The sequence below is a fragment of the Podarcis erhardii genome, assembly GCF_964252035.2.
Source record: "Podarcis erhardii genome assembly, chromosome: 7".
In the NCBI taxonomy this organism is placed as follows: Eukaryota; Metazoa; Chordata; class Lepidosauria; order Squamata; family Lacertidae; genus Podarcis; species Podarcis erhardii.
Window position 1 is genome coordinate 30,565,743 of NC_138511.1, and position 13,670 is coordinate 30,579,412.

Consider the following 13,670-nt stretch of genomic DNA (forward strand, 5'->3'; position numbering starts at 1 on the left):
TTAAACTTATTGGTTTCCATTGTCAAATGCTTTGAACTGAGGTTGTGCTGAAGTAAAACAGAATACAGTGGTACCTCGGGTTACAGACGCTTCAGGTTACAGACTACACTAACCCAGAAATAGTACCTCAGGTTAAGAACTTTGCTTCAGGTTGAGAACATAAATCGTGCTCCAGCGGCACACCAGCAGCAGGAGGCCCCATTAGTTAAAGTGGTACCTCAGGTTAAGAACACTTTCAGGTTAAGAACGGACCTCCAGAATGAATTAAGTTCTTAACCTGAGGTACCACTGTAGCTTGATAGGCACCTAACCAATACCAGGATAAGCAGTAATGTTTTCAAATTTGTGATTCCTGCACTGCAGGGGGGGGGGGGTTAACTATATCACCCTCAGGGGTCCCTGGCAACTCTACAGTTCTAACTTTCCCTCCCGCCCCCCCCCCCCCTTATTTTACAAATTGAGCAGGACTGCCTATTTTACTATTTAAAACAAATAAAGTCACAAGAACTCCTGCCTATGCCATGGTCAAGCTGGGCATTTAGAAAAACTTGACAAAGCACTCAGCTGAGCAGAGGCAAGGAGGCATGGAGACACAGCTCAGATGTTACTGCTCAACCACACAACATGCCATGGCCTGGTGACAGGGCAGCCCCTGCATGCTCGCCTCCCCCCCCCCCACTCATCTGTCCCCCCCCCTACAATTCTAGGACCCTACAACCAAAGTTTCCCCATCCGGCTTTGCCACAGCAAACAACTTGCGACCTATTAGTGAAACATAAAAAGAGCCCTGCAGGATCAGGCCCATCTAGTCCAGCATCCTGTTCTCAGTTAGCCCAATCAGATGCCTGTGGGAAGTTCGAGTTCAAGAGCCGCTCTGCCCTCTTGCGGTTTCCAGCAACTGTGATTCAGAAGCATTGCTCCCTCCAACTGTGGGTAGCAGAGCACAGCCATTTGTGCCTAGCAGATAGGCATGTTCAACAAATAAAAGGCCTCGAGGAGGATGGAAGAGGCCACACTCAGGAGGACATCTCTCTTCAAGGCTTGGGAACAGTCCAGACCATCCCATCCTGCCCACATGACTGCAGCATTTATCCATCGGCAGTGCTGTCCTGCCCTGGGCCTCAGCGCCAGCAAACCAAGGACTCTGCCTGGAACTTCCACCCACACAGGAAGAGCGAACAGCATGCGCCAAATATGATCTCACGGAATCGCAATGCAAGACAGCAACAGCGTTCTGGATGTTATGGAGAGCATAGAAAAGGAAGACACCCTCCCTCCCTCTCTCAGCAGTCAGTCTGCAGGTGGAAGGCTGTCCGTTAAAGCAGCTGCCTGGGTCCCAAACAAAAGATGCTGGCTTCTAAGCAAGCCCACCAGCAATTCCACTCGGATCACAGGATCCCACCCCAAGGGACCAGGCTGAGGTTGCTTTGAGCAGCTGGATGAACCTTGACTGTCGGTTTTGGAATTATTAGCTCCCACGACTGGGTCCAGGATGGAGTCACAGAACCATAGAATTGTACTGTTGGAAGGGACCTTGAGGGTCATCCAGCCCAACCCGCCTGCAATGCAGGAATGACAATCGATCCCTGGGAAGTGGCCACCCAACTTCTGTTTAAAAGCCTCCAATGAATTGCAGGATCAGAGAGGGGGAAGGCATGCCCAAGGGTCGTCGAGTCAAGCCCCGTGAAATGAAGAAGCCACAACGATGTTTATAGCAGTTTAGCTTTCAGGCCTTCCTCTCATGGTGTGTAAAAGAACTAGCACTTTGCATTGTGCCCAGAAGCAGAACAGCCATCACCCCATAGCGTCATAGAATCACAGGACCACAGAACAGTCCAACCCGCAGCACTGCAAGAAGCACTGCTGAAGCATTCATCCAACTCCTGCTTGAAAACCGCCAAGGAAATAGAGTCCACCAGCTCCCGAGGGAGTCCACTCCACTGTCAAACAGCTCTTACTGTCAGAAAGCTCCTCCTGATGTTTAGTCAGAATCTCCTTTCCTGTCATTTGGGGCGTTTGCCAGGTGAAGAATGTTAAGTTGTAGGTGAACATATCAGACGACACAGCGATTCTGCAAACAGCTCTTGTTTATTCACAGGCCAGAACAGAACTGAACTGAAGGGTTCAGCCAGCTTGCTTATATAGAACTCCACTACAACACAACAGTAACAACTTTCTGTAACTATCCAATCACTGAATGTCACTTTCCTTATTCCTTATTTGCACATGTGGACCTGAGTGAAAACTATCCACAGGGTGATAGCCCAGCGTGAGAACTTCAGTACCTAACAAAGAATGTAGAGACCAAAGGCCTTTAGTTGGGGCTCTGCACAACCTGGTGCCCCAGCGCTGTTGACCCAACAGAATAGCCTTTAACTGGTCAAACCAATAAGTTCCATACTGGTTAAATACTCTTCGATTCCTGCATTGCAGGAGGTTGGACTAGATGAGCCCTTGGGGGCCCTTCCAGTTCTACAATTCAATTATTCTAAACTGGCCAAGGTGGAGAAGCGAGCAGACTCTCCGCAACCTACAAGCATCCATTGCAGCCAAACATCCAGATCCACTGCTGGTATGGAAAACATCACGCAAGCAGCACGTGGGTCCTGTGGTTTGGACTGGTGGTTTTTCCCCAACTGTCTCAAAATACTGCCTGTGTTTACTGACAAGTCCCTGTTACCCTGTTTCCACATTAATTTGCATCTTTAAAAAAAAAAAGTATGAAAAATGAACTTGTGTATTTCATCTCCATGCAGGCATTTCTAAATGTGCTTCATTTTAGAACATTACACATTTTGACATATTTTTTGAGCTGAGACCTGTCACTACCCACTTTGGAGAAGTGCAGCATCTGTAGGGTAATTCTCTTCCGATCCGTGTATTCGTCTGGGAGGTGCAAACGGAGTCGATTTTCTTTCAAAAATCAAAGAAACCCGGACCAAACTGGATTCCTCTCATAGAACTGTAGCGTTGGGAGGGATCCCAAAGGTGATCTAGTGCAAGCCCCAGCAATGCAGGAATCAAGGCGAAAGAATCCCTGACAGGTGGGTCTCCTTCCTTCTAAGATGCTCCCTGAGAATAGCCTGGGTTTCACCTGCCAATGCAGAATTTGTCCTGGTCCTCAATGTTTTCAAAGCCAAGATTCTTCCCCACTTTGGCACCTGAAAGGCACCTCTTTCTTTGCAGAGGGACGGAGTGGGTGTTTCAGCTCCTTGGGGTCCCATCCTCCTCTCCCCAACTTTTGGCATTCAACCCAGCTCTCCACAGGAAAAGCCTCCCTCCCACTCGCTCCTGGGTGGACCTTCCTGTTGCTCAGGGCTCCCGTGGCGCCAGAAGATGAAGCCGCAATGTTGTTTCCTGTGAAATGGGAGGGTGGTTGTCTCCCTGGAGGAATTGTCACCCAGAATTTGAGGAAAGCTCAGGATCCTGAAACAACGCTCCTCTGCAAATATGTAAGAACAGAGGGATTCAGAAGAGAGGGACGGAATGTGTATGGAAGGCATTGCAAGGACCCAAAAGAGCAGATTTAGAGCCCAGTCTCATGTGTATTTACTCAGGTGCAAGCCCTGCTTCATCCAAGGAAGGGTAGGGAGAGCTGGTAACAGCGAGCACAGCAAAGAGGGAGAGCGTCCATCTTGCCTCAGCTGCAAGAGACTCTCGGTGGCCTTAGGCACTCCGTTGACAATGGGGGTTGCCCCCTGTCTTGCCGGGGGTTGGACTGGATAACCTCTGGGTTACCTTCCTACACTGCCATTCTATGACTCCAGGACAACCTGGGAGTTCCCCTCTGCGAGCTAACAGTCCCCATGGGTGGAAATTTGCCCGGCATCTCCAGAGGAGACTGAGAGGTGATAAGAGCCACCTTCAAATATGGCTTTCACATGGAAGATGGAAGGAAGCTTGTTTTCTGCTGCTCCAGAGAAGAGGACCCAAACCAATGGATTCGAATTGCAAGAAAGGAGATTCCCATTAAACATCAGGAAGAACTTTCTGACGGTAAGAGCTGCTCGACAGTGGAACGGACTTCCTCAGAGGCTGGATGGGCATCTGTCAGGGATTCTTTAGTTGTGATGACTCTTGATGACTCTTGGGGGACCCCTCCAACTCTACAATTCTGTGATTCTATGACATAAAATGCCCTTACCAGATGAAGAAAGTGTGGAAATGAGGTCTGTAGGAGGAAGGATGCCTCCGAAAACAACAACAACAACAACAACAACAACAACAACAACAACAACAACAACAACAACAGAGAGGCAGCTAGTGCCAAACCCTCTCCATCCTTAAGACTGTTAAGCAGCTGCAATGCCAGGAGACAAATACCCGTGACCTCCTCTCCTCCCGCACGGTGACAAACAGGCCTGTCAGAAATGGTTTCCGAAGCATGTCATGGGGTCCCAAACAGAGAAAAGAGCCGTCCTTTGTACACAGGCGTATCCTTGGCAGGAATGCAGGGAAGATTTCAAAACAGGATGCAGAGAGCGATTGGCCTCAGGCAGCATTGCTGAACTGACAGTCAGGGGCTGTCTGGATGGAAGGAGACTGGCCAGCGAGCTGCCTACGGTCTCTCTGTGGACCTGCAAGTCACCAAGTAGCTTTGGCATGTCTCTGATTGCTGTTTGTTCCAATTGAGCTTTAAAGAGCAGGATGGCGGGGGGAGGGATGCTCCAGAGGGAAAAGGAAAAGGATGCTTGGAAATGGAGCGCAGCCTGTTCCTGGAAAGATCTGAGGAAAGGGAAGTGAGGATAAGCCCTGAAACTGAGGAGCAATACACAACCTGGCATGGCAATTTGCCACCTAAGAATTCCCCACTTCCCCCACAAAGCATGATTCAGACCAGCTTTTACCGAAAGAGGGGAAGAAACAAAGGTTTGTTGCTTCTGCGGAAAGGCCAAACGCCCCTTAGCCGATAGCTTATTCCTCAACTGCGATCTCTCCCCTCAGAGATTTTAATCCTTATTTATCTTCCATTGATGTGGACCTCTTTCCGCTACACTGGATAGGAGGCTAAGGTTGCCAGATTTTTCAGAAATGTTATCCGCACAGGCAGTGTGTGTCTCTGAGCAGGTCCAAAGTTCTTTGAACACAGCAAGAAGCAGCCAAATGCCACGAAGGGCCGGCAGAACGCCTGACCTCCTGAAAGGAACCCATCCCCTCCTTTGACTGGGCTGCCTCCACCTTCCTGGCCTCTTCCTGAATGTGGGGGCTCTGTTGGTGGTCCTACAAATATTTCCACTGGCTAGAAAGGAAATCACGTCGGGCTGCAACCTGACCTCGCTTCACCAGATGAGATTTAGCTAACTTAATCCATTGGTTAAAATTTACAGAAGGGTAAAAAGCAAAATTCCCAGAGCAGGAAGCTTGTTTTGCTTCCATTGTTTTTGAAGAGGGGTGAAAAGAGAGAGATTGTGCCGAAGAAGAAGAAGAAGAAGAAGAAGAAGAAGAAGAAGAAGAAGAAGAAGACAGTGCAGTTTCCCTCTGTTCAGGTTTTCTAAGCACTGATATTCACAAGAAGACACATATCTTTTCAATGTGCAATGTTTATAACTAGCTAAGATAGAACAGCAGGAAGCATGAAAGTTAGGATGAGAAAGAAAGAAGGAAGGAAATGCAGCAGAGTTTCAGCTCATTTTCAGCACATGGGACATAGCTGCAAAAAGGCAGAGGAGCCCTCCTGAGGGACGAAAGGTGGCAATCTTGTGAGGGGGGTGCATCCTTTAGCAAAAGGGAAATGAAAATCCAGAGTTTTCCAAGGGGTGACTATTGGGCTTAGCTCTCCCATTCAGAAACTGCCCTCAAAGGCAACAGGCAATCTCTCCTCCCCACCTTTCTTGGGTGAGGAGAAGAGTTGTGCAATCCTGAAGACACCACAAAATGGTGTTGTGCAAACATGATAAAGCTGGAGGAATTTTACCGGTATGCATGGATCTCCTAAGAGGTTCTGGGCTTGTCTGTGCATTGCAGCATTTTGCTACGAGGGGTGCCCAGAGAAAGTATCTCGTCTACTCCAACCCAGACCCAGCCAATTGGAGAACAGGGATTTGTGTCATTTACAAAACCAATCTTATAAACAATGGACATGCCGAAAAGGATCATAGAATTGTAGGGTTGGAATAGATACCCTAAGGGACACCTAGCCCAACCCTCTGCAATGAGAGGCATAAAAATACTTGGAGTGATGATGGAAGAGGAAAAGAGAGAACACCCTTATTTTATTCCCTTTTCGAACGTAAAAAGCACAATTCCTGTTCTGAAATTTATAAGTTTCTATTTAAGGGGAAAGTTAAGGCACTTTACCATTCATTCATACTGCATGCCCCCCGCCCCCGCCCGCCAACATGGCAGTTTTTGTTATGTACTGAAGTTCTCACCCTGGGCCAGCAGGGGGATATTCTAGATAGTTATGGAAATGAAAGATCGAAAGTGACGTTCAGTGATTGGATAGTTTTAGAAAGTTGCTACAGTTACGTTGTTCTGGAGCTCTATATAAGCAGGCTGACCGAGCTCTTCAGTTCAGTTCTGTTCTGGCCTCTGAATAAACAAGAGCTGCTTGAAGAATCGCTGTGTCGTCTGATATGTTCACCCACAACTTAACAGTTTTAGCTTACAGTCCTGCTGTAACTTGGACAACAATTCCCATCATCCCTGACCACTGGTCCTGCTAGCTAGGGATGATGGGAGTCGTAGTCCAAAAACAGCTGGAGACCCAAGCTTGGGAAACCCAATACTTAGATTCCTGTGTCTCATACATTTGTTTACTAGCACCCGGCGAAGGGTAAAAACCCTCCGCAGACCTTCCCTGAACAACACGGAAAGACTGGTGCTTAGGTGAATGCCTGAACATGCCTTCAATTTCTAGCAATTACACTAGAAGAGGGATGAGCCACATCTAACCTGTGGTCCAGTCTTGGCCCTCCAGTTTAGCCTGTGAGGTTCCTTCTCCCAAACCATACCTAGTTGACACTGCCCGGTCAATGCAGCCAACACAGCAGGATTTAACCAACCTCCCTCCATCCCTTCAGATTTCAGGACTTCCAGACACTGAGTCATCTGCTAACCTTGTGATGTCAGGTGATGGACAGGTCGCCAGATTTGCTCACCTGTGACATTTGGCCCAAGAGGCCCATCTTGCTAAGCTGGGGAAAACGATTGCCCACTGCTAACAAACAACTTTATGATGATGGCAACAACATCAACAAGGAGGAAATCCCAGTTAATTTGCCCAAACTCACAGTACCAGTGGGACAGGCATCTTAAATAAGCTAATAAATAAGCTAATAAACTAATATTAAACTAATTAGTAATAAACTAAGCTAATAAACTAAATAAGCTAATAAACTAAAAAAAATCCCCAAAGGGGGTGGGAAAAAGCAGGGAGGGGTGGAGAGACTGCAATACCAGCTTCCTTTGCCTTCCCCCATCGTGACACGAAGTTCAGTTGACTCTAGAGAAAGTTTTTAATCCCTTTTCCGTAGGAGTTGGCTACAGGGTCACTGCTTTCAGAGGTTAAGCTCCAGAGGTTAAGCACCAAATTCCTATGGTTTTTTAGTGAGATGCTCACCCACCGCATAACCCCAACTTAAGTGGGATTTTCAGGCTCACATGAATGAGAGGTTGCTTCTGGTCAGGTAACCATGTGGAAAGGCTGTGCCAAATCTGAAGATTGACAGCTGCTGGCCACCTTGTCAGAAGCAAGATTCTGCTTTGAAGGTCCCCCTTTCTTTCTTCAAGAAGTCACCAAAAAAGAATCTTAGAGCCCCAAGGCTCATCTAGTCCAACCTTCTGCAATGTAGGAATATGAATAAGGGAGGAAATGGCTTCTTATCAAAACTGAAGTTGAACAAATGAAAAGAGGAATTTTTGAAGAAAAAATATGAAATTGGGTGAAGACATATCGGGACTGAAACTCCCATCACACTTGGCTTGTTCTATAATTTTTCTCTTACCTGGAATGCACCACAAGAAACCTGGCAATATTTAGTTATCTGACTAGTCAATATTATTATGGTGGTGGGCTCTCTTTCGCTGGAGGTTTTTAAAAAGAGGTTGCGTTTCTATCTGTCAAGGATTCTTTAGCTGTGGTTGCTGTATTGCAGGGGCTTGGACTAGATGACTTCTGTTTAAAAGCCTTCTGCGAATCGTAGAAAAATAAAAATGTAGAGTTTGAAGGGACTCTGAGTCTCATCTAGTCCAACCCCCTGCAATGGAAGAACCACAGCTTAAAGAATCTCTGACAGATGGTCCCTCAACTTCTGTTCAAAACTTTGAATGAATCCTGGATTCAGGTAGGTAGCCATGTTGGTCTGATGCAGTCGAAACAAATTTAAAAAATAAAATTGTCCAGTAGCACCTTAGAGACAAACTAAGTTTGTTCTGGGTATAAGATGTTCTGAAGAAGTATGCATACACACGGAAGCTTATACCCAGAACAAACTTAGTTGGTCTCTAAGGTGCTACTGGATAATTTTTAAATTGTATTTATTTATTTAATGAATCCTACAATTCTAAGGTTGGAAGGGACCCCAAGTGTCATCTAGACCAACCCCCTGCAATGTACCTCACCTGGATGCTAGCAGCAACACAAACCCGTACAGCTCAAAAATGGAAGACATTACACGACATGCATCTCTTTCTCTGCAGGACAAAAATGTGTGGGTTCTGGCTATCACTGAGAAAATAACCCACAAATTAGTGGTTTCTAAAGGCAGAGAAGATCTGGAACATTTCTGCAATGTTTGGTAGTACTTTATTTCCTATGTATCAAATTCAGATACACAAGATTCTTTCCTGAGGCCAAATTGCAAAATGTGGGTATCATGGAGTGTTTGGGTTTCTTTTCTTTAAATCTATTTTCTATCACCCATCAAACTCATGCGGTAAGCCAACTGCTGGTGTCTTGACACCATCTACTTCAGCTAGCCAACCATAACGTAGTCCATCTCTCTTCCCTTGGGCTCTATGTTGCTCCATTTTGGCTTACCGGTACCTAAAAATGATCCCAGGATGTGCTGACCTTGCAGATCCCTTGGCCCAAGGGGCCAGAATGGGAGAGAGGTGCCCCCAGAATTGTTTTCTCTTGATCTTCGATTCCCCCCCTCCTTCCATTTTCTCAAAGGCAGAAAGCACAGCACTGGGAGAATATCAGAAAACATCTTTTACGATGGTATTGTCCAAAATAGAGGGACACAAAACTAAGGCACTTCTCACTTCCCCTCTGCTAGCCAGATCTCAAACCCAAATAAATTTGTCCAGAATTCTCACATCTCCAAAGCCGTGTGTGTGTGTGTGTGTGTGTGTGTGTGTGTGTGTAGACCAGATTTCACCTCTGCTCACCTACAAGAAACAGAGCCAACAATGAAACAATGGAAGCCATTGACATGGGGTCAGGAAAACTGCCTGCGTGCGATGAAATACTATCTTCAAACAAGATGTGTTTGGATAAGCCCGGTTTCGTAACTCGCTTCTTCCGATGTGAAAAAGTCACAATAACAGAAAGCAACACGGTTGTAAGTTCGGGCATTTCAACATCTCATACAAGGAAATCGTGGGATCATAGTGTTGGATGGGACCCCAAGAGTCATCGAGCCCAATCTCCTTCAGTGAAGGAATCACAGCTAAAGATGACCACCCAGCCTCTGCTTAAAAACCTCCCATGAAGGAGAGTCCACCACCTTCCGAGGGAGCCTGCCGCTTCCCATTTTCTCATCACAAGTTTTTAGACACGCGGGTGGCGCTGTGGGTTAAACCACAGAGCCTAGGACTTGCTGATCAGAAGGTTGGCGGTTTGAATCCCTGTGATGGGGTGAGCTCCCATTGCTGGAGCGGTCCCTGCTCCTGCCAACATAGCAGTTTGAAAGCATGTCAAAGTGCAAGTAGATAAATAGGTACCGCTCCGGCGGGAAGGTAAACGGCATTTCCGGGCGCTGCTCTGGTTCGCCAGAAGCAGCTTAGTCATGCTGGCCACATGACCCGGAAGCTGTACGCCAGCTTCCTCAGCCAATAAAGCAAGATGAGCGCCGCAACCCCAGAGTCGGCCACGACTGGACCTAATGGTCAGGGGTCCCTTTACCTTTACCTTATGTTCTCTTTGCCTACCTGGTCATTTTGTAACGTGTCTGAGGCACAGTGGATGCTGTAGTTTTAGGGCAGTAGGTGACACAGTCTGTCACCTCCCTCTGCTTACCGATAGATTTGGTGGATTCAATAATATATGATATTATTCCCCTTTAACATGCATCCCACCCATTTAGAGTAATGGGTTTTATTCCATACTATGTTTGAAAGTATACTCAGCCTATTTTTATTCTACCAGCCTGATGCGTATTTCTGTTGTTAGACCAATTAAAAAAAGAAAACAAAAAACAGGAGCAGTTTATAAAGTATCCATATAGGGACAGTTTGCACGACCTTCTTCCTTCCCTGAGGGAATTGACACAAGTCAAGGAGTGTAGATTTCTTTGAGGGAATCTGTGGTGACATTAAGAAAAATCTGGTTCTCTCTGTTCCAAGCCCGCCACTTTGGTCCCAGCCCTCTTCCGCTTCCAGCGCTATGCCAAATATAAACTTGCCTACAGGAAATGCCTTTAAAGAAACCAGCACCTCCCTGAATCCTGAAGAAGGCAAGGAAATAAACCATCTCAGCTCATGAAAGAAGCTACTCTGCCCCATCCTGCTGGGGAGCAGCCTTAACCCCTTGTGTCCTGCAAATGCTCATGGAACCAGTCGGGAGAAGGGAAACGGAAAACAGGATAAACCTCAAAGTTACGCTTTCGCTTACGAAAATGAATAGAAGGACGACGCTCTGCAATGTACCTTCCATCTCTTAACATGACCGTTCCACCGAAATTGGACAACTGGGTTATTTCCTTCGCCAGAATGGCTAATTCTGGGTTCCCCCTCCAGTTCTGTGCTATTACAATCTTCAGAACAAAGTTGCCTGAAGTTAACAATGTGCTTTAGGGTATGATTTGTTGGGTGAGGTTTCCAAAAAGCCGGACACATCCCATCTCCCGGGCAAGTGATAATTTCAATAAAGAAGTGGTCTGAACATTGATTTACTTATGATTGTCATGTAAACACTCCCATGACGTTTTCGTTCATCACAAATGTTCTGCACATGGGTATGATTATTATTATATTTATTAGTTGCTTTCCCCTCAGAAGGAAACACATAACAACTTACAAAAAATAAAAATAAGTAAGAGGAGCCTTGCTGGATCAGGCCAGTGGCCCATCTAGTCCAGCATCCTGTTCTCACAGTGGCCAACCAGATGTCCCCAATGGGAAACCTGCAAGCAGGATTTGAGCACAAAAACACTCTCCCCTCCTGTGGCTTCCAGCAACTGGCCTTCAGAAGCCTTGCTGCTTCTGAGCATGGAACGAGAGCATAGCCATTGCGGCTAGTAGACTTTGATAGCCTTATTCTCCTCCCTGGAGTTGTCTAATCCTATTTTCAAGCCATCTAGTTTGTTGGTCATCACTGCCTCCTGTGGAAGTGAATTTCATTGTTAAACATACCACAGTTTATCATCTCTCTCAAAAAAAATAATTGTTCAAAGCAGTTTCACGGTAAATTCCTATTTTTTTTAAGAGTGCCGAGACATGAGTACACCCAGCACTTTTCCTGCCCCCTCTCTGAATTTCACTGTGGGGGTAAAAGTAACATCATGTCAGATTATGGGAGACAGGAAGGAAGATCTCTTTCAAGATCCAGTGAGAACATTTCCTCTGCAAATGTCCCACTTCCAAGAAAGCTCTCCGCCCCCCGCTGCCACCAAACCAACGGCTTACGGATGATAAGAACAGGAAAACATTAAAGCATCAAAGATAATAATAATAAAGCAGTGGAGATAGACAAAGAGAATATAAACTTAAGCTAAAGCATTAAAAGCAGCAGCGGATAAAACTCTGAAATCAGAATGCCAGCAGGCAGATTGACATCTTCTTTACCTGGTCCTCAAAAAAGTGAGCACCAGGACGCATGATTTAAGAGAGCCAGGGAGCTGTAGTGCTGGCTAGGACTTGGGAGACCAGGGTTCGAATTCCCACTTGGCTCACCTTGGGCCAGCCACTGCCTCTCAGCCTAGCCTACCTCGCAGGGTTGTTGGGGGGGGGTTAATTGAGGAGGGGGAGGGCAATGCAAGACACCTTGAGCTCCGTGGAGGCAATAAATGAAATAAATTATTTCACATATGGGTTAATTAAGTTCAACCTGAATAACTTGCTGTGTTTGTTGATTGTTCTACTCCTAGGATTCTCGCCAGGCAGCCTGGGTTAAAAGGAGAGAGAAGGAGAGACTTCCAGGCACCTCCCTAGGTTCAGATGTCCAAAGAGCAAGAGGAGGATCTGCAGCGCAAAAGGTCAGGGAAGCTCCGAGGAGAGGAAGCCACAGAGCCCTAAAGTGCTGCTAATGTCGCTGCTCCCCCTTCAAATAGGATGCAGAGTTGAATGAAGCAAGACACGCAGTCTCTCCGTGACATAGTTCGCTTCCGCATCACCCAGAGGAAAGGCAGGTGGCTGGGGAAGCTGCTGAGCTCTCAAAACCAACCTTTCAGCAAACAGCAACCTTTCTTTTTAAAAAAAGATGTACCAGACCTGAGTATGGAGGGAGGGAAGGGTCAGCTTATGAGCCAGTGGCTAGAGTGCTGGGCTAAGGCCCGGGAGATGGATCCAGCCCAATCGCCTTCTAAATCCAGCCCACGGTCAGTCTGGGAATCAGCGTGTTTTTACATGAGTAGAATGTGTCCTTTTATTTAAAATGCATCTCTGGGTTATTTGTGGGGCATAGGAATTCGTTCATTTCCCACCCTCCAAAATATAGTCCGGCCCCCCACAGGTCTGAGGGGCAGTGGACCGGCCCCCTGCTGAAAATGTTTGCTGACCCCTGGGCTAAGGGCTCCTCCACACTCCCACTTCTCCTGCATTTTCTAGGCATGGGGCCGAGCGGGTTTTTCGTTTGCCACTTTTCCCAGCGATACCCGCCATTGACCACTGAATCGGAACAAGCATCAACCTGCAGGAAACCCGACTGACGTTTGTTCCGATTCAGAGGGAGAAAGCAGGCTTTTCCCTGGGGGAAAGCAGCGGGATGAGCAGAAGTGTGGGGAAGCCCTGAAATGTGGGGGCAAAGACCAGGGTTCAAATCCCCACTTGGTCATGAAGCTCACTGCATGCAGCTTGGGGGGCTAGTCACTGTCTTCTCTCAGCCTAACCTACCCCACAGGGTTGTTGTCGGGATTAAACAAGGAGGGGAGAACCATGTGTATGCCACCTCAAACTCCTTGCAGAAACAGGTGGGATATAAATACAACAAACAAAACATTTTCTGGGACCCCAGGGGTCCTCTAGCCCAACCCCCTTTGATGCTGGAATCACAGCTAAATAATAGCTTTTTATAGTAAAGGTAAAGGGACCCCTGACCATTAGGTCCAGTCATGGCCAACTCTGGGGTTGAGGCGCTCATCTCACTTTATTAGCCGAGGGAGCTGGTGTACAGCTTCCGGGTCATGTGGCCAGCATGACTAAGCCGCTTCTGGCAAACCAGAGCAGCGCACGGAAACCCTGGATAGGTTCCCGCTGGAGCGGTACCTATTTATCCACTTGCACTCTGACATGCTTTCAAACTGCTAGGTGGGTAGGAGCAGGGACCGAGCAACGGGAGCTCACCCCAT

At 47.1% G+C, this 13,670-nt stretch overlaps 1 protein-coding gene across 3 annotated transcripts in view; it reads right to left on the minus strand.

Annotated features, from left to right (window-relative positions):
• Window positions 1–13,670, minus strand: part of STARD8 (StAR related lipid transfer domain containing 8) — a 67,523-nt gene that overhangs the window by 23,699 nt on the left and 30,154 nt on the right. The window lies entirely within an intron of this gene.